Source organism: Prionailurus bengalensis, chromosome C1 (assembly GCF_016509475.1).
Source record: "Prionailurus bengalensis isolate Pbe53 chromosome C1, Fcat_Pben_1.1_paternal_pri, whole genome shotgun sequence".
NCBI lineage: Eukaryota > Metazoa > Chordata > Mammalia > Carnivora > Felidae > Prionailurus > Prionailurus bengalensis.
The window spans coordinates 214,727,347-214,754,596 of NC_057345.1; the positions used below are offsets into that span (position 1 = coordinate 214,727,347).

Sequence of the window (27,250 nt, forward strand, 5' to 3'; positions counted from 1 at the left end):
GAAGTCTCCTCTCACCCTGGGAGGCACCCATGGGCCCCCTCCCCCACCTACTTAAATGCCCTATAACAGCTGTTCTTTCATTCATTCCAAAGACCTTCACTGAAGACCTACTATGCACCAGATGCTGTTCTAGGTGCTGGGGGTGAAGCAGAATAAGGCAGGCAAACACCTGTGCCCTCATGGAGCAGACATAAAGCAACCAAAAATACAAAGCCATAACATAGAACTTAGAAGTTCTATTTTAAAAAGCCAACAGAATGATACTGTAGAGAATATCTGATCTGAGCCAGGGGCAGCTACTTTAGAACAAATTTCCTTTGGGTCAAGAAAGTTCTCTCTGAGGAGGCAATAAGAGGCCAGGCACTCACCAGTTTGAAGGACAAGCATCAACCAGGCAAATTCAAAGGCTCTCAGGTAGGAAGTTGGGATGTTGGGTTCAAAGCAACAAAAGGTGAGTCTAGAATAAACCGAGTGATGGAAGAGGAGGTCAGAGGCAAGGCCAGATGATGCAGGGCCTGGAAGAAGAATCCAGAAGAATTCAGCTTTTATTCTAAGTGAGGTGGGAGCCATTGGGCAGTTTTAAGCAGGGCAGTTATGGGATCTTTACCTATTTAAAGCATCACTCTGGCTACTGGGGGAGAATGGATTCACTACACAAACCACCTGCTGTTTGGCACATGTTTGCCCTTTGACCTAATTGTTACTAACCACCATTTGCGCAATAGCCTCTCTATTGCTGGAGGCCAGTCCTTGGACTTGTTTGGATCCCCACACTGCCTTGCACTGAGTAGGTGCTCAGTAAATATTTAGAGGCCAACCAGATGACACTTTCGTGTCTGCAGTGATCTTCTGGAGTCTTGCTTCTCGGACCAGCATCAGTGCCCCATCTGGTAGCTTACAGGGAAGGTAGAATCCCAGGCCCCACCCAAAACGTCTAAATCAGAATCTGCAATTTAAGAAGATCCCCCAGAAATCCGAAGGCATGGTAATGTTTGAGAAGCTCGTACAAAAAAGAGTAGAATAACTGGAGGGCCAGACAAGGAGGTGGGGGGGGGGGGGCTGGAGGTGAGCCAGGAGGTGAACCCAGGTGAGCACAGTGGGCTCACTTGGGAAGTCTCCCATAAAAGTGGCAATGGCCCTGAGTCACTGAGTCTGAGAGGAGCTGGGACCAGTAATACAGCTCACACTTATTTGGTGCTTTCTATACGTCAGACACTGGTTTCTCAATCTTTTCCATGCATTAATCATTTAGTCTTCACAACAGTCCTATAAAGTGGTACGATGGCAGTCACCGTGCCCATATTGCAGATGAAGAAACCGAGGCCCGGTGAGGTTAACGTTATTCCAGAATCTTCAGCAAGTATACACACATGTGTCCGCACCGGGTATTTATGGCAGAGTGTGTTCTGATTGGTCCCTGCCTGCCCTACTGATGATTCAATGTTTTGAACGTCGCCCTGGTTACAGAGCTGGACGGAAGAAGCAGGATCCAAACTAGTCCACTGTGCTGGAGCTACACTCTAAACCACTATCCTCTATACATCTAGTGCCATCACCGCCCAGAAACGGCACTCCTCGGGGACAAGTAATGTGTGTCAAAGTATTTTGCAAGCTATAAAACCCAGTATGAATGCCAAGTGCATAGACTCCTCCAGAGAGAGAAGCCTGTTAAAGCTGGAGTAGCTGGGCCGCCAGAAGTCAGAGGAGAGGTTGCGGTGGGGAAACAGCATTTTCTCTGCTTACTCCAGGGGGAAACTGAGTCAGAAGGAACGGCCTTCCTGAGTAGAGCCCCCACGATCAGCCCTTGGGAGGCTCTAATTTGCCAGAAACCCCAGGCAATAACCACGTTAGCCTGGGCGTGTCTTCGCGGACCGACTGGACCCTCCTGATGCTGACCACTAGAGGGCGCTGCTCCCCAGCCTTCGTCCCACCGGACCCCACTTGCTCGCAAGAAACTAGAACTTGGAAGGGGTCCTCGTGAACAGGCACCACGGACTTTGAGAAGTGGAAAAGGAGGAAAGGAAAGGTGGAAGGGGGACTTCTACACACTGTCGATACCCCAAAACACTCTGGTGCAGGAGCTCTTGTTCCCATTTTACAGATGAGGAATTTGAGGTCCAAAGATGTTGGATAAGATCCCCCAAATCAGGAAGCTAGGGAGAAGCAGAGCTGGGTCATCTGATTTAAACCTCAGTTCCCAAAGGGACCACAGGTAGGTGTCAGCTCATCTGACCCTGTCATGTCGCTGGTGTCCCTGCTTCTGTTGACCCTGCATTCTGATTGGTGGCCGCAATCACTACCTCGCTCTGTTCCGGGCTATGTTCCGGCAACAATTCCAACAGCCAGCCCTCATATAAAAGGCCCTTTCTTGAAACTTGAAGTCATGGTCTCCTGCTTCATTGCCCTCTGGCCTTCAGGGACCCCCATCTGCCACCCCAACACAGCAGCCTCCGATTTTGGCAGATTCTGGGTTGCCTCTGATCCTTAACCCTCTGATCCTAGCCTCAAATTCTACGTTCCTTCCGCACCCCAGGAACCCCACAGGTTCAGGCGTTGCCCCCTGGCACCCCACGGCAGGTAGCAGCACAAATAAACACGGGGACATTTGACCAAGAAAAGCCTGTGGTTGGGGCCAAAGTTTTTTGTTTTTTGTTTTTTTCCTCAGCTCCCACCAACTCCTTTTATGGTCTCTGGGTCCAGTTCCTTCTTCATAATAAGTCAGAGCTGGAAAAGGCCTCAGGAGTCACTAAGTCCAACTTGAGCCAACACTTTCCTTCTCTACATAACCCTCCCCACCCCCACCCCCTGCCTTGTTGCCTCCCTGCCTGCAGCCAGGTTCACAAAACCAGGCCAAGGCAGGAAGCTTCCCGCACTGGAGGGAAACTCCAGCCCTGGGGCGGGACCTGGGCAACTCGTCGGCCCAGGTGGCCCAGCCCGGCACCTGCAAAACGGAGGGGAGGGAGGTGCCCAACCGCCACTTCTACTAAGGCCCCGCCCCCGGTTTCTGAGCTTCTGTATCTAAACCCGGGGACCGCCCTAACGAACGTCTATTTCGGTCCCTTTCGCACGGCCCCTTTCCTTCCTTCTGCCCTGGGAGCTATGGGCAGCTCGCGTGTCTGTGCGCACGTGCGTGTAAATGATCATGTGTGCGCTGGAGCGTGTGCGCCGCGGCACACGCGTCGGCGCCAGTGCCCGGGCCTGTGTACGCCCCCTACCGGCTGGCCGCCACCGACTGCGGTAGCTGCCAGGTGGCCGTGTGCAGCGCCGCGTGTGCAGAGTGCCAGTCCGGACCACCCTTCCCTCGCCTCGCGGCCGAGAGCATCCGGAGCATGCGGGCGACTGGCTCTCTGTCCGCGGGCACGGGCCTCCTTTCCCGGTCCATCATTTTCTGTCTTCCCGGGCCTCCCCGCTCCGCCCGCTCGGAGCGCTCCGGGGCGGGGGCCGGGAGCAGCCCCGCCCGGGCCGCCTGGCGAAGGTGGCAGGGCTGCGGGGCGCGCACCGCCTCTCCCCTGCCGCCCCCGCCCCGGCGCCCCGTTGGGTTTTTCCATGACTGCATCCGGCCGCGGGCCGCCTTTGTTCCCGCCGTCCCTACGAGCTGGCCCGCCTCTCTCCTGCGCGCCGGGGTTTTTCCAGGGCTCAACTGGAGCATGGCGGAGCCGAGTCCTGCGCCCGCGTGGGCGGCGGCCTCGCAAGGACCCCCGCGATCCCCTGCGGGAGGCCGAGCCCTCTCCAGACGTAACGCTTCGTCCCTGCTGTCCCCAAGGCCTGCCGCCCCCGAGCCCCACATTTGTGCGAAAAGTTGGAGCACCCGGCCCGGCGCCTCCGCTCTTCGGGAAGCGCTTTCGGCGCCCCAGGTCCCTCGCCGGACTGCGCGTTGTGGCGCGGAGGCCGCACGGGTGCAGTGTTGCCGGAGCCGGAGCCGGGCCGCCCCTGCCTCCGGCTTGTAGAAGGGCTCTACATTTCTCCCACGGGGCAGGGGGCGCAGTCGGGGCGGTAGGAGGCCTGGCCTGGCCCACCCCACTGCAGAGGGGACCCAGGCGCGCACACGGCCAGGCACAGCTGGGAGACACCGGGCGGTCCCCACCCCCACGGGAAACGTCACACTCGCCTCTGTAAGCGCCAGAGCGCGGGGGACTCCTCTGTGCCCTGAACCCCCTCTCCGACATCAGGAAGGAAGGGGGGAGGTAGGCAGAAAGGCGGTGTTCGAGGCACGGGATCCTCACGGGCCGCATGGAGACTGCGTGCCCGCAGCCCTGTCCTGTCCACACTGCCGGACCCAGTCAGTCCACGCTGAGCTCCGTCCAGTTTGGTGTCTGTGCAACGGTGGCTTTATGCCCCTGGGGAGCCTCTCAGCTGTTACTCGGCCATGTTGGCGGGAAAAGTGTAGAAAACGCTGTGTTTGCGTCCGAGTGAGGCTTGCTAACCCTACCACAGAAGCCAGACTCGCAGGGTGGCCTCCAGGCCGGGGTATAGGGAGAGGGGGACATCTGGGCTGGGGAAGGGGTTCTGGAATAAGACGGCGTCTGCCTGTGTGCGGGTTTCGGAATCCCTGGCTGGCCCCTCCCCACAGCTCAACGGGAGGCGGCCCCAACTGGCCGAAGATCGAGAGGTGGGGTTGGGAGGAGGGTGAAGGACAAGGAGCACCCAGATCCAGGGAGGCCCAGAGCTCTCTCCCTGGTGGGGGCAGGCGGGACGCGCCTTGAGCGCTCCCGGTGCCAGCTCCTCTCTTCCTTCCCTGGCGTATTACCTTGTTTCGTAAGCAGGGAGCCCGAGTGCCCTGAAAGGGTGGCTGTAAGCAGGATGTGACCCACTTCCCCAAACGGCGGCATTCTGGCTTCTCCTTTCTTCTCACCACACCCCCAAAGGGGTGCAGGTTGTGTTTAGGGTCTCAGACCACTTGTAAGTGGTTCAGATGGTAAACCACACTTCTTACCAGTCCCGCTGGTCCAGACAGAGCTGGTGGTGGGGACAGCAGGTTAGAAAGAGAATCTGCTGGCCCTAGAGTTCTGTTTGCGGTGCCTTTGTCCTCAGCTGTCTTGTGTGTCCACTATTTGCCCTTGTTGCCCCTGTTCTTGGCCAGGCTAAGAACCTTAATCCCCCGCGGTGCCTGGGCAGCTCAGTCGGTTAGGCCTGGGACTCTTGCTTTCAGCTCGGGTCATGATCTCACAGTTTGCCAGACTGAGCCCCGTGTCTGGCTCGGCCCTGTCAGAGAATCTTGGGATTCTCTCTCTCCCTCTCTCTCTCTGCCCCTCCCCCTCTCATGTGCACGTGTGTGCTCTTTCTCAAGTAAATAAACGTTAAAAAAAAAAAGAATCTTAATCCCAAGCCTTAACCATTATCCCTCAGTTCAGTCATCTATAAAATGGGGATACAAATGGTGTCTATTCCCCAAGGTGGTTACATGGGTTAAATGAATTTATATGGGTTTAATATATGTAAAGAGCCTGGCACATAGCAAATACTAAACAAACATTTTCTGTCATTATTGAAAGTTAAGCGACTCCTCTGAGGTCACGCAGTAAGTGGCTGAGTTTGATTCCAACCCAGGTCAGCTGGTCCCAGAGCCCATGCTCTTTTTTTTCTAATTTTCTAAAAAAAAAAAATTATGTTTATTTCTTTTCTTTTTAATTTATTTAATGTTTATTTTTGACAGAGAGAGAGAGTGCAAGCGGGAGAGAGCAGAAAGACAGGGAGACACGGATCCAAAGCAGGCTCCAGGCTCCGAGCTGTCAGCACAGAGCCCAATGCAGGGCTCCAACCCATGAACCTTGAGATCATGACCTGAGCCAAAGTCGGACACTTAACTGATGAGCCACCCAGGTGCCCCCCCATGCTCTTATACTATGCTATATATATATGCACTAGCAGAATTGGGAAACTACTCATGTACACAGGTTCTCTGTAAACTAGAGGGAAATCACGGGTGTTGGGGGTTAGGAGACATTTTTCTAGGGGGGGCACATTCATAATGGTGATGTCTGATCCAGTTCCCACTTTGGGACTGTTACAATTGTTTTACGGCTTTTAAAAATTACATATATTAATCGAGAAATTTATGACAAGCTGATAATTACCTTGATGGTAGAAAACTCCAGGTCCTTCCAGCAGTGATATAAATTCTATGACATTTCACTTCATATTTATTGACTTGTTTTTACCCAGCATTGCAGCAGGTGCTGTGGGGGCAGGGAGAGCATTCTTAGGAGGGCAGAGAAGTCACTTTACTGCCTTCTTGTGGAGACAATACATATGTCTATGTAATGGTGATATCTTTTTTTTTTATGTTTTTTAATTTATTTTGAGAGAGAGAGAGAGAGAGAGAGAGAGAGAGAATGTGCACGCATGTGAGCAGGGGCGGGACAGAGAGAGAGGGAGAGAAAAATCCAAAGCAGGCTTCTTGCTGACAGTGAGGAGCCCGACGCAGGGCTCGAACTCATGAACCGTGAGATCATAACCTGAGCCAAAACCAAGAGTCAGCCGCTTAACCAAGTGAGCCACCCAGGTGTTCTGATCTTTTTTTTTTTTAATGTTTATTTATTTATTTTGAGAGACAGAGAGAGCGTGAGCATGAGTAGGGGAGGGGCAGAGAGAGAGGGAGCGAGAGAGAATCCTAAGCAGGTTCCCAGCTGCCAGCACAGTGCCTGATGCTTGGACTCTATCTCACAAACTGTGAGTCATGACCTGAGTTGAAATCAAGAGTTGGACACTTAACTGACTGAGCCACCCCTTTAAATTTTAAGTAATCGCTACACCCAACATGAGGCTCGAACTCATAACCCCGAGATCAAGAGTCACAGCCTCCACCGACTGAGCCAGCCAGGTGCTCCTAATGGTGATATCTTTAACTGTCAAAAGGAGTAATTTAATTAACTAACCATTAATATTTCATGAGGACCAGGGGTGAGCGGACTGAGGTGGTCCCATGATCCTTCCTCCTGGCCTTCCTGTCTTTGTATAAGCACCTCCCTGCATGTGGGTGGGGCTTGTTCTAACCAATAGAATAAGGCAAAGGTGATGGGTGGCTCTGATTATGTGCACCTGATTACATTATACAAGACCACAATGACCGTCTTGCACAGGACCTCCTCTTTGCTGGCTTTGAAGAAGCAAGCTGCCATGTTGTGGACCGCCTACAGAGAGGGTGGGATACTGCGATACTGGCTGACACAGGGGAGAAACTGAGGCCTCTGTCTGATGAGCTGCAAGGAACTGAATTCCGCCAACAACCCCATGAGCTTGCAAGCAGATCCTTCCCCAGTCAGGCCTCAGGTGAGGCCCCAGCCCTGACTGAAGTCTTGCCCAGCCTTCTGTGAGAACCTGCAAGATGATAAATGTGTGTTGTTTTGAGATGCTACATTTGTTGTTACATATACAACAACAGAGAACTAATGCGGGATCTAGTAGGTGAAAGGTCCTACGTAGTAATATTATGGGGTACAAAGAATTATAAGGGATCCAGCACTTGAGGAGCTTCCAGGCAGCCAAGGTGAGAAAGGAAACCCAGCATGATTTCACTATCTGCCAAAAGGAAAGTAATGTTTCTAAACAGGCATCTTGGCTCCTGAACCTAAGAATTTGTCACATGGACAATAGAATCTATGAACAGAGTGCAGAGTCTGAAAGGCCTGGACCCACCTGCAGTTCAAGATCCCCCCTCATCCTGCCTTACTTCCTGCCCGACCTCTTGCTACATGGCACTCTCTTGTTCACTGCTGTCCTTCCGGACGGCTCTTCTCCCTTCTCTGCTCACTGACTGCTCCATTTCAAGGACCAGCTTGACTGGCAGCCTCTTCTACAAAGCTTTCTTGAATTCCCTAGCAGAATTAACCACTTGCTTTTTAGTTTCCAAATCTGTATGTTTTAATTTTTTTTAAATGTTTATTTATTTATTTTGAGAGAGAGAGAGAGCAGGTAGAGGAGGGGCAGAGTGAGAGGGAGAGTGAGAAAGAATCTCATTGCACTGCCAGTGTAGAGCCCCGTGTGGGGCTCAAACTCACGAACCATGAGGTCATGACCTGAGCCGAAATCAAGAGTTGGCTGCTTAACCGACTGAGCCACCCAGGTGCCCCTCAAATCTTTGTTATCAAAGGCATCATATTGTATTATTCATTTCTGATTTTTTACTGAGCATCTGCTAAGTGCTAGGCCTCCTGTTAGGTGCAAGAGATACTGTCACAAGTATAGCACAGAGCTGTCCTTGGGGCCTTAGGCCCTCAGTCACGGGCCCATCCTGTCCTCCACCCAAGGCCAGTGCATCCTAGGCGCTCAGCAAACACAGCAGCCACAGGTCTTCGTGTGGGTTAAGTGAGCGACTGAGGCTCTGTGGGCCTTCCTCTCATGATGCGTTCCTGGCCTCGTGACAGCCTCTTTGAGGGGTGAGTTAACTGTCAAATATGCTCCCAAGTAGCTGAAATCAGTTGGATATTACGATTTGGTAATGTAACACGCAACATGTCGGCAGCAGATGTCAGCAGAAGCGGACTTAGTTTACCTGTAATTGATATAGGGCTTTGGGGACTGACTGTCATTAATAAATTAGTGGCATTTTAAGGTTGTTCAAGGCTCCGCAGTGTGGGAGATAGGGGTCTCCTGAGCCAGTGATAGGAGGTGTATGCACCTAATTTATCTAAAAATTGATTGACGTGAGCAGCCAGTTAAAAAGAAAGGGGGCCAAGACGTGGCCCTATTAGTTCTTGTTGCCAGGCCGCCCCGCTAGGTGTTTATAATACGGGGTGTTCAATTCCCTTCTAACTAGCGGCAGCCCCACATGACAAAACTTCAACGGGTGCTGCCCATGCCGTCAGGCAGAGTTTGGAAAAGTGTGAGGGCCCTGGAGGACACAGGCTGTGGCATTTGGCTATTGTTAGGGGAGCGGCCCATGCCCTCCTTTCCCTGGGCCCCCTCCCCCAACTTCCTGGCCATCCTGGGCAAAGGTTTGGCCCCATGTTTTCCATTTCCTGGAGAGTCTCCTTCCCCAAGCATCCTGGCCCTCAGGGAAGGATGGGGTGCTGCCCTGAGTCCCCCCCCCCCATCAGAGGGGACCTCGCAGCCTGTCGTGGGGCTGCATCTTGCTGTGTATTTGGAGTTTCCTGGCTGTGACCTGTCTTGCACCTGGGGCCTCCATTATCTCCACCTAGAGTTTCCAAGCCACGCCCCGAATCCTCGGGTGGGGTGGGAGTCCCCACCCCACCCCCAGACACAGACCAGGGCTTCAAGGGATCATTTCTGGAGTCTGATGAGCTTCCTGGATCTGACCAGAGTTCTGCTCCATTCCTGGGACTTGCTTGCTGTGGCCTGCGGCCTCCGTGGGGAGGAACCGTTCCCCTCCCCCCACCTCCCCGCCCCCGCCCCTGTGCTGAGGAACCCGTCCCGTCCCTACTTGTCTCCTCCCTGCCCCAGTTTGCCCTCCTTCCCTCCTGGCCAGAGCCGATGTCCCCTTTTAATTTAAGCTGCAGAGGAAGTGGCCTCAGGAATGGCCTAAAAAGCTGCCCCTGGGCCCCATCATCGAAGAGACCGTCCTGTGAAGGGCCCCCTTCTATCAGGTCTCCTCCCTCAGCCTCCCTAGAGCTGGACCGTTTTTGGATTTCCTGTCTTCATACCCATTTTTCTGCTTCATCCTTGGAATTTGGTGACCCGAATTTTGGCCTGCCGTCTTGGCCGGGGGCCTGGCATTGCTTTGACTCTCCCCCTGCAGACTTGGCATGGGATTCTAGAAGGACTGCCCGCTGCTACACTCTGTGTGTGCCCAACCCCAAACCCCAGTCCCAGGAAGTCACTCCACTGAGGCCGCAGTGAAGACATCTCTCCAGGCTCTGATCTCTGCCTCAGTCAGACAGTTTGGCCCCGGGCAGTTTCCAGCTGATGGTGTGGGATTAATAAACACAGCAGGAAGTCTTTGTTCTTAAAAAAGAAAGGTCTCTTTAAAAAATAGTTATGCACATAACAGAAAATTCAAAAAGGGGGGGGGGGTGCATTCTCTCCAATACCCGTGTTCTTCAGTTCCCGGCTGCACAGGTAACTATTTTTGGAGTTTTTTGTTTCTTCCAGACATTTCTAGGCACTCACCCCACCTCATCCCTGTCCCCACCACCAAACACAAAGCCTTGATTGTACTGTTTGCCATTTTTCATGGTGTAAATGCTCCCACCATGGCTGATTTCAAGATGCCAACGGGATGTCGGTGAACGCGGGGTTAAAAAATAGGCCCGATTCGCTGGGGATGAGAGCCAGCTCCCGCTCTGCGTGGTAAAGTTACACAGACACATGAAACACACGGCCAGACACACACAAACGGAATCCTAGGACACCTGCATTGCCTTCTCACACTGTACTGAACCACCTTCCCGGGCAAAGCCAGATAGCAAGCACCGCAGGGGAATGAATGTATCGACCGGGCTGTTCCTCACACGAGACAAGAACGGGGAGAGTCTGTCATGGAGAAGCTTGTGGCAGAAAACCATGAAGGGTCATCAGGTTAACTACGGGGTAAGAGATGTTAAGAACCTAATTAGTGAGAAGTCATTTCTGAAGAATAACAATTTGGGGGGCACCTGGGTGGCTCAGTCATTTGAGCATCAGACTCCTGGTTTCAGCTCAGGTCATGATCTCACAGTTTGTGGGCCCCACGTCAGGCTCCAAGGTGGCAGCATGGAGCCTGCTTGGGATTCTCTCCCTCTCCCAATCTCTGTCTCTCTCTCTCTCTCTCTCTCTGCCCCTCCCCACCCCCATGTGTGCATTCTCTCTCACAGAATAAATAAATAAACTTAAAAGAAAAAAAAAAAAAGAATAGGGGAGCCAGGGTGGCCCAGTCAGTTGAACTCCCGACTCTTGATTTTGGCTCCGATCATGATCTCGCAGTTCGTGGGATCGAGCCCCACACCAGACTTTGCACTGACAGTGTGGAGCTTGCTTGAGATTCTCTCTCTCCCCCTCTCTCTGCACTCCTCCCCCACTCTCTCTAAATAAATAAACATAAAAAAGAATAAAAACCCTTTGGTTTGAGTAAATCTTTTTTAAAGTTTATTTATTTTGAGGGGGAGAGAGGGGCAGAGAGAGAGGGTAAGAGAATCCCAGGCAGGCTCCACACTGTGTGGAGCCGGATGCAGGGCTCAAACTCACCAACCATGAGATCGTGACCTGAACTGAAATCAAGAATTGGTCACTTACCCGACTGAGCCGCCCAGGCACCCCTGGTTTGAGTAGATCTTGAAGAAACAATATCTTAATTTCTAATCGACTACTTAGGAGTTAAATGAACCCTTAATTCAGGACAGAATTTAAACTGCCAGGAAAAAAAAAAAAAGTTTCACCTACCTCTTTAAAAGCTGCAGAGATGGGGCGCCTGGGTGGCTCAGTCGGTTGGGTGTCTGACTTCAGCTCAGGTCATGATCTCGCACTCCGTGAGTTCGAGTCCCGCGTCGGGCTCTGTGCTGACAACTCAGAGCCTGGAGCCTGCTTCAGATTCTGTGTCTCCCTCTCTCTCTGACTCTCCCCCATTCATGCTCTGTCTCTCTCTGTCTCAAAAATAAATAAACGTTAAAAAAGAAAAAAAAGCTGCAGAGGGTTGAGGCTCCTGGGTGGCTCAGTTGGTTAAGCATCCGACTTCAGCTCAGGTCATGATCTCACAGTTCATGAGTTCAAGCCCCACATTGGGCTCTGTGCTGACAGCACAGAGCCTGCTTAGATCCTCTATCTCCCTCTTTCTCTGCCACTCTCTCTGCTCTCTGCTCACTTTTCTGCTCTCTCTAAATAAATAAATAAATAAACTTAAAAAAAAGAAAACCTTCAGAGGGTTGATCAAATTTCCCAGCTAGAGAGAATTGAGGAATCTAAAAACCTGGAGAGAAGAGCCAGATGAGTGACGTCACCTGCAGGCATGTGACCTTGGGCTTCCTCGGTCTTCTAAAGAAGCTGTGGACAACCCAGCCCTGACATCTGCCAAATTACTCACTTCGGTGGCTGCCCAGGACTCCCTCTGAGTTCCATTAGGAAACATTGGTTTTTTTTTTGAAACAAGCACTTGAGAAGGGATTTCAGCTCCCTGGGTTTCTGGGTGACTTCCTCTGTGGTTGGCTCGTCCCTCTGCCTCCTGGTACCTCTGTCAGGCATTCTGAGCTTCCAGCAATCTTTGTCAGAAAGGGGATAATTACAGCTGGTGTCCACCTGGGCTCTGTTGGTCCGGCTTAGTCCCTGGCAAGCTGCTTCTCACAGACAGTTGAGGTGGAGGTTCATATACCCTGCAGATGACAGGTAACCCTTGGGCCCCTCAACCCCTGTGTGAGCCCCTCCTGTCCCTAAATCCCAGGAATAGAGAAGGGGACCCATATTGAGCACTAGCACCACAAACTGTTTAGTTTGTGGAAAAGCAATATCTTCTAGAGTATCCATCTTATACCTAGAACTGAGAAGGGTTTCACTCCGAATGCGAAGACATACAAGTGTATAAAGAGCTGTGGGTGTAGCCCCGTGCCATGGTTGTGCAGCAGGAGGTTATGGATGACTCCCCCGGCAGCACTCGGGGCTCCCTTTGAAGCATGTGGCTGATCCCCTTTGGGAAACAATCCTTCAGGCCCCATCTTTGCCAGGGATATATCTTTGGCGAAGCCATAGCTAATGGGAATTTGGGAATATATAAGATGGGTATGGACAGCTAATAGGAATATACAAAGTTCAAGAGACTATGAGGTTGGAACCAGATGGCTGAGAAATGTCTTCAGCTTACCATCCACACACAAGGACAATACCATTGCAGTTTACTCAGGGAGCAGCAGAGGAGAAATGGATTATTATGAGGGCCACATAACTCAGAGATGGCTCCCCTGTGTTGAAGGAGCTCAAGATAGTTAGCCCACCACTGTAATTGGATTGGGGCAGTAGGGAAGGGGGGTGTAAAAACTTAGAACACAAAATTTGGTGCCTAAAAGCCACAGGCTGATAAAGAAAAGAGGAAGAAAGGTCACAGTCTTTGGATTTATTCCTCCATGCTGCCATTTTCCAGGATACAGGTTCAGTTCGTTGGCAGGTATGTTTCAGAACACTTGGGGACAGGAAAAATAGACAAGCATGTATTTGGGGGGAGTTCAGGACTGAGTAATTCTCAAGCGGATTTGCTCACATTGCCAGGATTAGATTGACTCCTTCACTTAGGCTGAGGGGTCGTAATGCAGAAGACTTCGTTCCTCCCAGTAGACCATCTCAGCACATTCCACGGCATTCTGTGGGGAGAGCAGAGAGCTTCAGAACCATACCAGCTCTTCTAGAGGCTGGCCCAAATGAAACATAGTGGGCAGAGGGCTGGCTGGAGCGGGGGACTCACAAGAGAGAGAATTGAGGGAATGGGGTGGACCACACTGAACACAGAAGGTGCTGGGTGGGTCTGTCATTCAGGGTCAAGATGGAGGAAAAGTTGCTGCTGCAGAACATTCAAGAAGATTTGGAATAGAACAGATTGACTGGAAAATAGGTAAGGAAAATGAATCTTAAAAAACAGTAAATCTGAAAACACCAGATGCTGAGGATATGTGGGAAATGGGTATTTTTAAACACTGTTGTTGGCAGGTACCCTGGGACCGCGTGGCAATCCTCAGTAAGCTGAAGGTGTGCATACCCGGGACCCAGCCATGCTGCTCCTGGGTGTATCCCCACTGAGGTCTTTGGCACAGGTGTTCCAGAAAACAAGCACAAAGATATTTTTTTTTTTGAAGCACTGTTTGTAATAGCAAAAAAAGTGAAAACAATCTGTCTCTAGGCAAAAGAATGGACAAAATGAACTCTAACTTGCTCGTGGGAGGCATTCCATACTGCAGTTAAAGTGAATGAACTATATCATCATGTATCAACATGTAAAATCTCAAACACATATTGCATTAGAAAAGCAGGTTGCAATACGGTACACACGGTGATTCCTTTTACATAAAGTTTCAAAACACATACAAATGGTACTCTTCGGTTTAAAAATGCCCTTCAGGCACCTGGCTGGCTCAGTCAGTAGAGCATGTGACTCTTGCCCTCAGAGTTACAAGTGCAAGCCCCACATTAGGTGCAGAGATTACTTAAAAATAAAATCTTTAGGGGCACCTGGGTGGCTCGTCAGTTAAGTGTTCAAATTTGGCTCAGGTCATGATCCCCTGGTTTGTGGGTTCGAGCCCCACGTCGGGCTCTGTGCTGACAGCATGGAGCCTGCTTTGGATTCTGTGTCTCCTTCTCTCTCTCTGTCCCTCCCCGGCTTTGCTCTGTCTCTCTCTCTCTCTCTCTCAAAAATAAACACTAAAAAAAAATTTTTTTAGTGTGTTTATAATATGTACCAAAGACAGAAACATACATGGGGTGAATTTCACCAACCTCAGGGAAGTGGTTACCTTTGAGGAGAGAAGGAAGGAAAAGCCACGTAGGGATTTAGCTATTTTTGTAGAGCTTTATCTCTTTAAAATAAATAAATAAACTAAATAAATAAATAAATAAGGCAAAATATTAGCATCCGTCTAATCTCAGTGTCTGTCTACAGATGTCGACCTATGTTACATTTCACACTTGTGGTGGACTGAATAATGGTCCCAGAGATGTCCCTCCATGCCCTAATCCTCAGAATCCATGCACATCCTACCTCCTGTGGTAAATGGGCCCTCGCAAATATAAGTAAGTTAAGGATCTTGAAATAGGGAGATTATCCTGGGCCCAATGTCATCACCAGGGTCCTTAGGGAGGCAGGAGAGTTAGTCAGAGAGAGGAGATGTGATCGTGGTTGTAGAGGTTGGAGGGATGTGCTTTGAAGATGGAAAAAGAGGCCACTAGCCAAGGAATGCAGGCAGCCCCTAGAGACCAGAAGAGGTTAGAAAACAGATTCTTCCCCGAAGTTCCAGAAAAAGTGCAGCCCTGTCAGTATCTTGGTTTTGCACTCTGACCCCCAGAACTGTAAGGGAATAAATTTGTGTTGATTTAAGCCACTAAATTAATGATAACTTGATATAGCAGCAACAGAAAACTAATACAGTGTCTTGGGGGACATTGTTTCATAATTCAAAAGTTTGCTTGCTTTTCTTTTATGATGGTAAGTTGGGAGAAGAGCAGTAAAGTAGAGCCTAGGCCCTGTCTTCCTGTTCCTCCTCCTTTAGAGGAGGTTGAGCCATTGAGGAACCCTCCCCACCCCAGCCTCTGGAGTTTCTGGAAGCCCTGGTTGTCAGAACGTGCCCAGAGCTCTGGGGTGAGCCACACGCCGGGAGAACTTCCAGAGCCGGTTCCCTCCGTCCCTGGAAGGTAAAGCTGCCAGGAGCCCACAGAAACCTGAGGTGACTACAGAGATGAACAAGAGCACTGCGTGAGGAGCTCCCCCAACGCTCCCTGGCCCTTGTACTATCTCCTGCAGAGGCCGCGTGGGCTGCGGGGGCAGGGGGAGGGCAGCCAGTGCCCAGGGGCTTTGCCTGGGAGTGGAGACTCCAGATGTTGGATGGCCAGGCACCCCTCCAAGGCCAGAAGTCTTACGCAGGGGGCTGGGCAGCAGCACTGTGCTAACAGGAGCCTCGACTTGGGTCAGTGCCCTCCCAGGGGAGTTCAGCAGGCGGCTGCTGCCTGAGATCTGATGGGTGCAGGTGTGAAGTCTGGCCAAGGGAGCCATTTGTTGAAGAGGTTGGCTGCAAGAGAGACTGATAGGAGAGGGGGCTGAGGGCATGAAAGGATCCAGAAAGACTTGTTTTCAGGAAAAGAAACATCTGGGTATCTCTGTGTGCATGTGTGTGTGTGCATGTATGGGTAGGAGGGCTGTTGGGGGAGAGATGTTCGGTTGGGGGGTGTAGGAGTGGAGGCCAAAGGCTGTGGAAGAGGCTTGAGGGTCCAGAACATGGCACCGGCAGAGGAGTGATCTTGGGTGGGAGGAAAGATGGTTCTGCTCTTTCCAGAGCTGGAAACTGGTTGAGGAAGACATGGACAAGCGTCTGGAAGGACATGACACCCCACCCACCCCAGAGTCAGCCTGGTGTGGGAGTGGGGGACAAGGGACGATCAAGAGGCTGCATTCACTCCATGTGGGTCACTTGAATTGTTTTATAGTAAAGATGCATTCCTGTACTACTTGTGAAATTAAAAATAAATTTAAATATGTGAAACCCAATGGGCATCTGGGTGGCTCAGTCCGTTAAACGTCGGACTCTTTGATTTCGGCTCAGGTCACGCTCTCGCCATTCACGAGTTTGAACCCCACATCGGGCTCTACGCTGACAGTGTGGAACCTGCTTGCGATTCTCCCTCTCTTTCTCTCTCTGCCTCTCCCCTGCTCCCACTCGCTCTCTCTCTCTCAAAAATAAATAAACATTACAAAATATATTAAACCCTATAAATATTATAGTTAGTTGTTCAGAAAAGTGGCAGACAGGTGTAAGATTCACCGAAGGGGTAGGATGGGGTTTCTGGATCAGACTAAGTATAGGGGCCCCTCAGGGGGAAAAGCTGAAGAAGTAAAGGGAACGTGTAACAAGTCTTGAGGCTTCAAGGCACCATGGCCAGAGCAAGGACCCTGCTGGAGAGGAAATGGCAGCTGAGGAGATGAGGATCAGATGCTTCAGGGTCTCTGGGAGGCATTTTGAAAGCACAGACTCCACCCCCACCCTCACCCCTGAGTCAGGAAGCCTTCCAGGGGCTCTGGAATTCCCTTGCATTTCAAAGGACTCCATTTCATTCATTCATTCATTCATTCATTCATTCATTTTGAGAGAGAAAGATCAAGTGTGAGCAGGGGGGGGGGGCAGAGAGAGGCAGAATCCCAAGCAGGCTCCATGCTCAGCCCAGAGCCTGATGCAGGGCTTGACCCCACAAACTGTGAGATCATGACCTGAGCCAAATCACGAGTTGGACGCTTAACCGACTGAGCCACCCAGGCGCCCCTATATTTATTTAAGTAATCTTTGCACCCAAGGTGGGGCTCGAACTCAGGACCCCAGAGATCAAGAGTCACATGTTCTACTGACTGAGCCAGCCAGATACCCCCCCCCTACCAAACTCCATTTTATTTTTGGGTTTTTTTTTTTAATGTGTATTTATTTTAGAGAGTGGGGGAGGGGCAGAGAGAGGCAGGGGACAGAGGATCTGGAAGGGGCTCTGTGCTGGCAGCAGAGAGCCTGATGCGGGGCTCAAACTCATGAATCGTGAGATCATGACCTGAGCCAAAGTCAGATGCTTAACTGAGTCACCCACACGGACCCTGATGCGATCTGTGGACACCATCTCCTCCTCTAAAGGACTTCTCCCCCCAGACATGTGGCTCAGCACCATGGCTCTGGTTACCTGTGACCTAACCTGCAGGCGTCTTCCCAAGAGCCTCCCTCCTGCTTTTCTGCCAGCTTCTCTCCACACAGCGTCCTCACCCAACTCCACAGACTCACTCAACCCAAGGTCCCGCACACTCAGAATGAAACACTGAAGGGGAAAACCCTTCCATGGGTCACAGGGCCAGGGAGGGGCTGAGTTAACCCTCAGACTCACCCCAGCTGAGAATATTTCTTTTCTTTCTCTCTTTTTTAAATTTTATTTTTAAGTAATTTCTACACCCAGTGTGGGGCCCAAACTCATAACCCCAAGATCAAGAGTTGCACGCTCTACTGACTAAGCCAGCCAGTCGCCCCAGAATATTTCTTATCAACTGCAGTTTTTATAAGGTAGTAAAATACAAAATAACGGTCTAGCTTGGCATGTTCAGAACTTAAATAAATACAACATAAAACAGGTGAGGGGGCGGGGCTTGGCTGACTCAGTTGGTGGAATAGGGGACTCTTCATCTCAGGGCTGTGAGTTGGAGCCCCATAAGTGTAGAGGTTACTTTTTTAAAAATCTTGAGGGGCACCGGGTGGCTCACTCATTGGAGCGTCCGACTCCTGATTTTGGTTCAGGTCATGACCACCTGGTTTGTGAGTTTAAGCCTCATGTTGGGCTCTATACTGACATTGCGGAGCCTGCTTGGGATTCTCTCTCTGCCCCTCCCCTGCTCACATTCTCTCTCTCTCTCTCTCTCTCTCTCAAAATAAATAAACAAACCTTTAAAAAATCTTAGGAGGGGCGCCTGGGTGGCGCAGTCGGTTAAGCGTCCGACTTCAGCCAGGTCACGATCTCACGGTCCGTGAGTTCGAGCCCCGCGTCAGGCTCTTCTGGGCTGATGGCTCAGAGCCTGGAGCCTGTTTCCGATTCTGTGTCTCCCTCTCTCTCTGCCCCTCCCCCGTTCATGCTCTGTCTCTCTCTGTCCCAAAAATAAATAAACGTTGAAAAAAAAAATTAAAAAAAAAATCTTAAGAAAAAAAAAGCAATACAATCATGGGTCTACAATTCTGAAAAAAAGGAAAAAAATTAGAAACACATTTTTTCCCCCTTTTTCTTGTAGCAACAGTCCTGCAATGAGCATTTTTGTAGCCGTATATTTTGGACACCTTAAAGATTCCGTCCAGATAACTTGTAGAGGTAGAACTGACAGGTCAGAAGATACTTGTAATTTTAAAGCTTGATTTCTCTCCAAAAAGGCTGTTCCAATTCTTTCACATTTCTAGAAATAATTCAGGAGAGAGCTGCTGCCCAATAGTGGGCATTGATCTGCTATAATCTGATGGTAATAAGGGGAAATGTTATTTTAAATGGTTTTATTTTGACTTCTTTGTATTAAGGAGATTAAACATTTTCTCTTCTTATTTCATTTATTTCATTGTTTTTTTAATTTTTTTTTTAACGTTTATTTTATTTTTGAGACAGAGAGAGACAGAGCATGAACGGGGGAGGGTCAGAAAGAGGGAGACACAGAATCTGAAACAGGCTCCAGGCTCTGAGCCATCAGCCCAGAGCCCGACGCGGGGCTCGAACTCACGGACCGCGAGATCGCGACCTGAGCCGAAGTCGGCCGCTTAACCGTCTGAGCCACCCAGGCGCCCCAATTTCATTGTTTTGGTTCCTCTGCCCTGCTCACATCATCCATCTATCTCTTTGGTGCCATGTGCTTTATCAGAGCCCTTTGATGATGAGGGTATTTGCCTCTGTTGCCACATACATCTGGGAAATGTATTTTCCACATGTGTCTTTTGCCTTTAAATATGTTTTGCTGGTGGGGCGCCTGGGTGGCTCAGTCCGTCAAGCGTCTGACTTGATTTCAGCTCAGGTCATGATCTCACAATTCGAGAGTGTGAGCCCCACACCAGGCTTGGTGCTGACAGCACAGAGCCTGCTTGGGATTTTCTCTCTCCCTCTCTCCGCCCTTCCCCCGCTCTCTCTCCCTTAAAATAAATAAATAAACTTAAAAAAAATTTTTTTTAATAAATAAATGTTTTGTGGGTCTTGACATATAGAAATTTTTCATTAAAAAATTAGATCTAGGAGTGCCAGTCTGGCTCAGTTGGAAGAGCATGAACTCTTGATCTCAGCATCATGAGTTCAAACCCCACGCTGAGTGCACAGATTACTAAAGAAAAAATATATAAACTTAAGAAAATTTAAGTCTAATAGGATTTGTTTTGTTTATTTCTATTTCTGTCTTGAATGTGGCACTCATCAATACTTCAGGTAATGAGGTACCATAGTCCCCCTTTATCCATGATTTCACTTTGGGCCTCATTACCCAGTCAACCATGGCCTGGGAGGAGGTGACCCTCCTTCTGACGTAACATCAGAAGGTCAACAGTAGCCTGATGCTAACGTCACAGTGCCTACGTCATTCACCTCCCTTCATCTCATCATGTAGACTTTTTATCATCTCGTATCATCACATGAAGGGTGAGCCCAGTACAATAAGATACTTTGAAAGAGAGAGATACATCCACATAACATATATATGTTTTTTTTTTCAAATTGTGGCATATTTTTATAATCGTTCTATTATCAGTTATTGTGGTTAATCTTTTACTGTGCCTAATTTCTAAATTAAACTTATCAAATAAATCATAGGTATAGATGTACAGGAAAAAACAGCATATATAAGGTTTGTACCATTCACAGTTTCAAGCATCCACTGGGGGTCTTGGGAAGTATTCCCCATGGGTAACGGGGGACTGCTGTATGAATAGTAAGAATAAAAAGGAATATTGAGAGAGGGAGATAACGTAAGGAGAGGCTGAGTGTGGCAAGATCCCTATTCACTGTAGCCGATCCAGGTTCACACTGGAATTCCTGTCAGAGGTTGAGATGGAGGGATGGAGGAGGGAGGGAGGGAGGGAGGGAAGGGCAAAGGGGAAAAGGGACAGAGGAAGGACGGACCTGTATGGCAGGGGAGGGCCCAGCTAGATCCAGTGTATAGATCTGAGCATGTCTCCAGGGTGGTCCTGTCTCCAGGGTGGAACTGGAGGAAACAGACTGCTGTGGCCAGGAAAACCAGATTATCTCATCCCAAAAGCCAACACCGTGTCTGAAACATCCAGACAAGGGGACAGAACCTACACGGGGGGCTGTCCTTGGACCCAAGGGAGGGCACAGCTGTTTCCTGGACAGGCAGTCTAAACACCACACCGGAAGTTCTGCAGAATCAAGGTCAGATTGACCTTGGTCAAGGTGGCTGGGGAGACCAGGTCAAAGGTGAGTTCTCAGTTTGCCCATCCCTAAGAAGTGAGGGGTGCTGCCCGAAGGAGCTTTTACCTGTTGCTCACTTTACAAAGACTCCACAGTTGTTTTCCTGTTTGCCAAGTTCGAATTTTAAAAACCACTGAAGTCAGTAAACTTGCCTTTCTCCCACAAAAAGCTGAAAAACCCTCAAACATGGTTTGTCTGTGAATTTTAAAAATTGTTCTCTGAGTGGTGCCTCAGTCAGCTAAGCATCTGACTCTTGACTTCAGCTCAGGTCATGATCTCACGGTTTGTGAGTTCAAGCCCCACATAGGGCTCCAGGCTGACAGTCGGAGCCTGCTTGGGATTCTCTTCACCTCTCTCTGTGCCTCCCGGCCTCAAAAAAACAAAACAAAACACAAAAAACAAACAAAAAAAACCCTTAAAAAAAATTGGCCTCTGTGTTTTCACATTGTGTGTTTAGTGTTCTGCATAGTTGAATTTGAAAACAAAGGTCAGAAGCATTCTTCCTGACTTACTGTAGACTTTCAAAAGAACAGGCTCTGGCTAATACTAAGAAGTTACAGAAATAGACTGTTTGGTCACTGGCTGCTTAAAATGGAAAAGCCAAAGTTTTTCCGAGAGGCAACAAAAGGACGTGAGGAGTCTAGATTCTGACCACTCTATCGGTGTGTGTGTGACTGAGTGGGACTGGAAGTTTTGGGGGGCTTGCTCAGCACTCTCTAAATCCGGTAAGCATTTTGGGGTGCCGATGAGCAGGATCTTTAGCTGCACAGCTGTTTTTTCCTTTTTTTTTTTTTTTAATTTTGAGAGAGAGAGAATATGTGCATGGGGGAGGCGCAGACAGAGAGAGAGAGAGAGATGAGAATCTGAAGCAGGCTCTGAGCTTTCAGCAAGGAGCCCAATACGGGGCTCGAACTCACGCTGTGAGATCAAGACCTGATCCAAGGTGGGGAGGTCGGTCGCTTAACCCACTGAGCCAACCAGGCACATCTCTGAACGAAGGCAGTTCTCGGTGGCGAGAGGGTGTGCCTGGGGCAGCCAGCCGGCTCCGTGGGATCCTGCCCCTGTGGAAACAGTATGAGTGTGTGATCCCAGAGAGGGTGTGTGTCCCTGGGCCTGGCATTCTGTGTTACCAGGCAACCCAATGTGTCTGGGTGTGTCCCCTCAGCGCTCGCTCTCCTGCTAAAGTCTCCGGGCACAGCCTGCTTGGAGGGTGTCTGAGCCGTGACCATCCCCACCTGATCAGGTCTGTGACAGCCCCCGTGTCTAGCCTCAGTGAATACATGCACAAAAACACGAGGGGTGCGTGGCTCAGGTTCTCACAGACTGCTACCTCTGGATATTGTAGCTGAAACTAGAAGTTTCCATTTGGCCGTGTGTGTGTGTGTGTGTGTGTGTGTGCGCAGACCCCTCTGTGTCTGAGTGTTGGACTATGGAAGGCTCTAGAAGGACCCTGCGTGTGGCTGAGGGTTGAGAGCTCCTCCAGCAGCTGTCGTCCCTCTCTGGGGACCGGCCTTGGGCATCAGGGGAATTCTGCAACAGTGATGGCACCTGACAGCCTTTTCACTGTCCTTGCAGGAATCTTTTGAGCTCAGTATTTGGAACCAGCCCCAAGTCTCTTGGTACCGTGGGCAGCGATCCCTCTAGGCAAAACTGAAATGTCTGGAAAAGTAACAAGGCAGACCTATGAGTGCCTAAAACTGGTCCTTAAAGGAATTTTTCAGATAGAAAAAAAAAGGGGGGATTTAAAAATATTTTGAACAAAGAAAGAGACATCTTTGAAATAATCAAAGCACTTTCTAGGTTGATTCCTTTAGAGTTCTGTTCTATTTTGATTCTTAAGAGGTCTATTTTAATATTAAGGAGGTAAAAAAAAAAAAAGAGTTCAGAACAGGAGATGATTTGCTCCTGCCTCACAGGAAGGTGGAGACAGTGTTGGGACAAGAACCTGATCCTAGGGTTCACACCCCCCCCCCCCCAGGGTTTTCCCAGCCTGTTTCTGTTTCTGTTTACTTCTGTGTGTGTCTCTGGGCGTGTCCCCCTCTGGGTTGTGCACAAGCAGGCTCTAGGTGTGTCCCAGCTCAGAGCAGCTCCGCCAGCGGGGTGTTTCTCCCCTGCAGGGAAATTCCAGGGGGCAGTGCCGGCCTCAGCTGCGGTGAGACATTATTTCCTTGGGAGGAAACCGGCTCTCGGCAGCCAGGAAAGAAACAGTTTCCATTCTGAGAGGGAGGAGAGGAGGGAGGAGGGAGGAGGGAAGTGGGTGGGAGGAGGAAGGGGGAGGAGGTGGGAGGGGAAAGAGGGTGGGTGGAGGGAGGGGAGAGGGGGAGGGGGAGGAGGCAGAAGGGAGTGGGTAGGTGGAAGCAGAGGAGGGAGGTGGGACGGAGCCACCCCAGGGCCCACAGGCCCGCGGGCTCCCTGAAGCCTCCAGACCCGGTTTAAATTTAGCCCTTCTATTCTGGTTCTTGCAGCTCAGCCTCGCCCCGCAGCCATACAGCTGGCCAGTTTCCCCAAGCACAACTGCTCCTCCAGACAAGGTAGAGGGCGGAATGTGTAAGCTTTTCTCCTGGAGAGGGCACCCCCCCCCCACCGTGTCTTCTGGCCCTGTGGAATTGGGAGGTACAGAGGAATGGAAGAAACCCACCACCCTAACTCACATTCGGAACCTGGGGCCCCCATGTGTGCGCGCTCCACTGACGCCACCCCCAGAAAGGGTCATGGAGAGGAAGCCACGTGCTCAGCTGAGATGGGAACCGACCTAGTCCCGGTTCACTGACTGGTGGAAACTCAGGCAAGAGAAGGAATGATTAAGGGAACATGCAGGAGGAACAGCAATGAGACATCATCCTAATTCCGGTGAGGCCACCTCATTCTGGTCTCTGCTCAGATGTGCCTTCCCTGACCACACCAGCCCCCACCTCTCCCTCCCTGCCTCTCACCTGCTTCCTTTTCTGCTGGTGTACCCGGCCATCTGATGATGGCATGTACACCTTTGTTTAATGGAAGATCCAGGAGAGCGGGGCTCGGCTTTGCTCACTGCCGTGTCCCCAGCGTCTAGGGAAGTTGGCTGCATTAACTGAACACTTGCTCTGTGCCAGGCACTGTATCATGTGCTTTAAATGCGTTAAGTAATCTTAGCCTTACTGTGGTCCTGTGAGGGTTTTTACCCAAGTAGAAAAATGAAGCCCAGAGAAGTTAAGAATCTTGCCCAAGGACATAGGATTTGACCCTGGCCCTCTGTGCTCCTACACATGCCCTGGATCGCCAACCATAGTGACTTGGCCCTTTCCTCCACCCTCGCACAGCCTCTGCTGGGGGGACTACCCCGCTCCTTCTGCCCTTACTGAATTCCCTGTGCCAGTCTCAGGAATGCTGAACCAAACCCCTAGACCCTGAGCACCCCCAACCAGCCTGGCCTTTGGACAAGGAGAAGAGGAGCATTCATACTGAAGGGATCCAGAATCTCTCACTGTGAGTGGTTTTTCCCGTACTCCCAGTATCTAAAAGCAGAGTCTCCCGGAAGGATTCAGCTGTCACCAGTCTCCTCCTCAGGAGATGGGCTCTTTCCACTGGAGAGAAATCTGCTTCGGAGTAAGAAATCACATAAGCAGGTATTGTCACAAGACTACCATATTTCCTATCTATTTTCCTAAGGGCCTACTTACCTTTCCTAAAAGCCATTTGATGGGACACCTGGGTGGCTCAGTCGGTTAAGCATCTGACTCATGGCTTCACCTCAGGTCATGATCTCATGGTTTTGTGAGTTTGAGCCCCCTGGTCGGGCTCTGCACCAACCGTGCGGAGCCTGCTTGGGATTCTCTCTCTCTCCCTCTATCCTGCCCCTCCCCTGCTCATGCTGTCTCTGTCTCTCTCAAAATAAATAAATAACATTAATAAATAAATAAATAAATAAATAAATAAATAAATAAATAAATAAAATCCATTTGTTTTCCTGTAAATGCCCTGCTCCCCCTCCCCTTCCCCTATGAGGATGGTATAGAAGCCCCAAATTCTAACCACCTCCTTGAATTACATTTTCTGTGAACTCACATGTATGTATATGAATTTTAAAATATCTCTTCTTTTGCAAATCTGTGTTTTGCCAGTTTAATTTGCATGTTCCCAAGAACTGAAACTAAGAGCGTGCAGAAAAAAGTCTTCCTCCCAAACAATGCCAAGTTCAACCTGGAAGGAGAAACACCGGTGGTGCCATTTTTTAGATGGAAGGGGACCCGCTGACCCTGACCATTTGTTAGCAGTCAGGATGGATTTGTGCTAATTTTTCTGCTATCTGATCACTGTACATCCAAGGTCACTATGATCTCTGCAACTGAGTTTCTTTCACACAGAGCGAACAGACACTGGAACCTACTTCCTCAATCTGACTAACATGCTTCCAGTTAAAAGGCCCACCAGGAAGAGCCCCTGCCCCCAAGCAGCAGGTTCACTGGCCTAAGAGGGCAAAGTGGGCACTTACTCTGGGGGAAATCACTGTGGTCTGCAGTGCAACCCTTAGCTCTGTGGGCCAGAGGGGATCCCTTTGGCAAGACTGACTCACACTAATCAAACTCACCAAGCACCGATGTAAAAACCAGAATGCTATCTTCCTATTTTGCCGAGAAGCCTGCTTGGCCCACAGGATGCTTACGTTGGCAGGTGTGGATGGTCTCTCTTTCCTGCTGGGTGAGTCTGGCAGGAAACTATACTAGAATGAGAAGTATAGTGGGTGGGCCTGGAATCTATTGGTGTATCTCAGTGGCCCAAAGTGATGAAAGGGTCAGATGTCAATGAGAAGAAGCCCCCTGCTGGACGTGTGGTTTGTTGGGAGAAAGCACCCATTCTTCAGCTCAAAGCTTATTTCAGAGAATGGCATGTAAACCCTAATAAACTTGGAATGGGAACTGCTCTTAGTGCAGGGACACAGGGCACCACCCCCAGGGAGCACTTAGACCTCTTAGCATCGTTCTGAGGTGTTCCCAGCGGTGGCTGCTGGCCTGCGGACATATCTGGTGAGAGAAGCTGGGGAGGAGAGCTGGTTGGCTGCCAGTAGGAGAGTGACATTGATTATATAGAGCCCCATGGTTGGCTTGGGAAGACAAGGTTAATCTCTGGATAGACAGAGATCTTGAACCCTAGCACTTGGATTTGGGACACCACAAGTACACTTCTACCCAAAGAGCAACTCACCCCTAGCCCTGCCCAAAATTTACCACGTAGTCATTTTTGGAGTTAAGGTACAATAGTCCTGTGAGACCCCTTTTGAAAAGCAAATCCACCCAAAGAGGAATACAGAATTCTTTCACCTAGGATCCTTGGAATTTTGTAGGTGGGTATATGAATTCTAGAACTACCCTGCAATTTCTGGCTATATCTGAGTACTCCTGTTTCTGTGGAAAGACATTCTTTTTCCACAGACTGCTGGGAAATGACCAGAGAAGTAAAAAGGAAAGAACCAGGAGGGAAGTATTTATATGTAGATAGAAGCAATTTTCGAGACAATATTGTTAAACAAAAAAGCCAGGTGCAGACCAGGTGCCAAACATTTAAATAAGAAAAGGCAGGGTTCCAGCTCACGTTCATTTTTGCTTTAGATGTGGGGAGCGGCTCTGGAAGGAAAACGAAGCTGGTGAAGTTTGAGGCCAGTGGGACAGGGAGGGAGAGAAGCTTCCCACCACATTCTCATTTCGACTTTTAACTAGTGGCCCATGTGCTCAAAGAACAATTGGTTTTTAAAAATCCATTCGGGGGCGCCTGGGTGGCTCAGTCGGTTAAGCGTCCGACTTCAGCTCAGGTCATGATCTCACGGTCCGTGAGTTCGAGCCCCGCGTCGGGCTCTGTGCTGACAGCTCAGAGCCTGGAGCTTGCTTCGGATTCTGTGTCTCCCTCTCTCTCTGACCCTCCCCCGTTCATACTCTGTCTCTCTCTGTCTCAAAAATAAATAAACATTTAAAAAAATAATAAAAATCCATTTGGCTTGATACTCCACCACAGGTGCTCCTGCCTCTGGCTTCAAGTCCTAGTTCTGTGCTGGGCTGTTCACCTCTCCCAAACCCTCATCACGGACCAGGCAGCACCACACATCTGCGGCGCAGGGACCCAGGGACCCTGGCAGGGAGCAAGTGTCGAGTGGGAGTGGCACGGAGGGTCCTCCAGCAAGACTTGTGGCACAGTCCATATCTTCACTTACACCTCATAATGCCCAGAAAGACTAGAAGGACCACAAGCATCTAACCAAGGCCATGGGGTTAGGGAAACTGAAGGACTCAAAAAAAAAAAAAAAAAAAAAGTCTGCTTTTCACTCCTTTTCCTGCTTCTATTCTTGCTAGGACTTGCACCCCCGCCCCACTCTTCACATGCCTCATAATGCAAATAGCGTATGTCCTCCTTGTAAAGGATGAGGAGTTCATGATTACTCTAGAACAGGTAATCTCTAAGGAAGGACCAGGTGAGAAAGACTGAAGAAAGACATCATATCTGTATTCCAGACCGCCCGCCCCAACCTGCCTGCCACCCTGGCACAACACAGCTCACCGCCAAGACCCACTGGTTCCAAGGAATAACACCCGGGCCCTGTGTTCTAACTGGGTCCTGGATGCCTGAGACGACCCATATACCAGACCCAGGAAAATAGAAGGGACTCTCCTTTCCTTTCTGAGCCTCCCAGACACCTTGTACACGCTCGCTCACGCTCTCTCCCTTCAGTAAGCTCTGCTTTTACCTCCTGCTGGCTTGAGTT

The 27,250-nt window shown here is 50.1% G+C and overlaps 2 long non-coding RNA genes across 3 annotated transcripts; one reads left to right on the forward strand and one right to left on the reverse strand.

Annotated features, from left to right (window-relative positions):
* Window positions 1–12,955: 12,955 nt before the first annotated feature.
* On the reverse strand, window positions 12,956–23,567 carry LOC122481901. The gene is made up of 2 exons (XR_006296950.1): window positions 23,454–23,567; window positions 12,956–13,214 (listed from the first exon to the last, which is right to left on the reverse strand). It is a non-coding gene; the product is annotated as an uncharacterized LOC122481901 (long non-coding RNA).
* On the forward strand, window positions 21,420–26,332 carry LOC122481902. Of its 2 annotated transcripts, none has more exons than XR_006296952.1 (4): window positions 21,420–22,672; window positions 22,986–23,985; window positions 24,621–25,197; window positions 26,106–26,332. It is a non-coding gene; the product is annotated as an uncharacterized LOC122481902 (long non-coding RNA). The 2 variants fall into 2 exon arrangements; XR_006296951.1 differs by lacking the exon at window positions 21,420–22,672 and having other exon boundaries at window positions 22,815–23,370; window positions 23,820–23,985.
* The last annotated feature ends 918 nt before the right edge of the window (window positions 26,333–27,250 follow it).